This window comes from Triticum urartu, chromosome 1A, assembly GCF_056163025.1.
Source record: "Triticum urartu cultivar PI428250 chromosome 1A, HENAU_Tu73, whole genome shotgun sequence".
NCBI classification, from domain to species: Eukaryota; Viridiplantae; Streptophyta; class Magnoliopsida; order Poales; family Poaceae; genus Triticum; species Triticum urartu.
Genome location: NC_141873.1, coordinates 257,652,020 through 257,654,782, shown reverse-complemented (window position 1 = coordinate 257,654,782; position 2,763 = coordinate 257,652,020).

Below are 2,763 nucleotides of genomic sequence, written 5' to 3'. Positions count from 1 at the left end.
GGTTAAACGGGACAAAGGACACAGAGAGTTTACCCAGGTTCGGCCCCTCTCAACGAGGTAAAAGCCTACTCCTGCTTTAGGTTGTATTGCTTGGGTTTCTATTACTAGGGAGCAAATACGCTTGACCTAGCTCTCGATTGATTTTTATTTGAGTCAATCCGCGGCCGGGTCACCCCTTTATATACATAGGTTGATGCCCGGCAGCTTACAGAGTCTCGGCCGGGTCATACACAACGTGTCCGGCTCGGTGACCAACTAAGCTTATCTTACAATACAAGTTAAACATATGGCGGTTCATACCCATGGGCCTCAAGTCACCTCCGGGTCTTGGGCTTTCAATAAGCTTGCTCTATGGACCACCATCTTCATCATCCTCTTGGGACTTCTCATCTTAAGCCGCCAGTGGTACAACCCGGCCCCTCCTGGGCGGGTCATACCCAGTAGTTATATCCCCAACATTAGGCCCCATGTTGATTTGAACTTGTTCACATCAATCTTCAGTGCTTGATTTAGTAAAATCTTCCATCGTCAATCTTTATAATCTTGATATAACCCGCCATGACGTCAGCTCACAGAATTGTGTTAACCTGCCATGACGTCATCTCGCATTTGCATGAGGCCTAGAACATGTTAGCATATCTTTGACTTTAATAGACTTTCTGAAATTCGAGGCGCCTGTGCATCCACATAATCATTTTTTGGCCTCCTCGATTTCCATGCATGCCTTTTATCCGTCCCCTTATAAATAGGGACAGGGGTCCTTTTGATTCCCCCCCCTTGCCTCCTCGTCTTCATCTTCTTCCTTGCAACTCCCACACGCGCTTGAGCTCCACCGTCGTCGACCTCGTCAACTTCCTCAACTTCGGTCGCTACATCAACCTGAATGAACCAGAGCACCGTGGTGCACCTCCGCTGTCCAGCAACATCAGTGAGTACCTCTTCTTCCTCGTAGCAGATCTCCATTAGGGCTAGTCCCAGTTCATCGGAGTTCCCCTCTATTCTTTGTTGTTCTTCTCTAAATCACATGGTTGAATCTGAAGATGATATTAAAAACGTGCGGTAGCAGCGTAGCATCCCTTTTTCCAACTGCGGTAGGTACTTTTCTATATAAGATCCATCCGAATACATGTGTTCTTCCACTGCCTTCACATTAGCTCTAAAATTTATTTTATTTTCCAAACTGTTGTAGATCCAAAATCGTAGCGTCAATCTGTGGAATCTATTTGTCCATCACTTAGGAAATCCTCACTTATAGATCTGAAACATAGCAACTGTTTGGGCGGCTTAATCGATAAATCGTAACCCGCTAGATACCATTAGTCCCCTTTTAAGTCACCAATATGCACATCTGCATACCTCAGTGTTTATCTTCCGGCTTAACGCATTGGCCTTTTATAGCACTTTACTGAATCAATGGCCGGCTTAACAGCATGATCTTAAACCGGATATATTTCCCTTTGTAGTCAAGAATGTCTAGAGCCAAGACCGTCACGTCACGCAACTGGGTCGCCTCCCAGGTCACCGAGGAATTACTGAATGAGTACGTCCAAACGGGCGTCTTAGCCAAAAAAGAGGTCATCCATTGGAGGGTCCCAGGCACAGAAATCCCTCCTCGGCCCAAGGATAGTGAAGTAATCGTCTTTACTAATCATCTGCTCCGAGGTTTCACCCCCTGGCTCAAAATTCTTCTGTGATGTGTTGCACTTTTTGAAGCTCCACCCTCAAGATATTGGGCACCCCCTCCCCGACCGGGTCAGTACAGCTGAATGGGCCAAATATATGCCCGTCTTTTCGAAGATTAGAGCCTTAATGGCCAATGGTTTGACCGGGATCGATCTGGTTCGATGTTGGGTTGCCTGGAGGATTATGCCCTTAAGCCGCTGCTCTGGCTTGATGTGCGAGTACACCTGCGATTTAAAAGATCCACAACGTCACTGCCAAATTCAGCTAATTGATGATGACATCAATGACATGACCAAGTCTCTGCTGAACGAGAGTTTGTCAGATTGCAGCAAAACTGGACTAAATCCTTTCTGCGCTCTCAACAAGCCGCCAGCCGTAAGCATTTTTTTATCCATTTTCATTAACTCATTATCTGTCAATCTGCTTTCTTACTCTTATTTTGAACTTCTGCAGGCTGACTCTCCTTTCTGTAACAGGAAATTGCAAGATAAACCGGTCAAGAAGACCCGGACGAAGAATAAGGCGCAAAAAAACCTGCCAAGAAGAAAACCAACACCTCCGAGCTATTTGATTTGGAGGATGTTGAGTCGGAGGTAGAACTTGACTCCCTTGGCTCATTTTTATACATCTTATTGACAATGATCACTATCAGGATGACGCAGAAGGCAGCCACGCAGATGGTGGAGAGGTAATTATTCTCTCCTCCGGCTCAGAACATTTGCCAAGACAGAAAACTCGACAAGCGAGTCGGAAAGTAAGGTTTTCTCATCCTTTAGCTTATTTGGATCTCAACTTTCTTTTGAAGAAACAACAACATGAAGCTCACCGCACAACCCGGAACAGCGGCGGTGGGGTTCTTTATTCCGGCTTACCCAACGCGCCGATCCCTCGCAAGCGCCGTCCAGAGGTTTCACAAATTTCCGACTTAGCATATCCAAAAGCGGGCTTTATTCGAAAACCCCTTAATCTGTCTGACTCAAATTATCAGGGAACTTCTCATTCCTCCTCTAGCGATTCAACCAGGACTCAAGTTCCCTTGTTCAAAACCGTTCCTGGGTAAGAAACACTTAAGCCTTTATA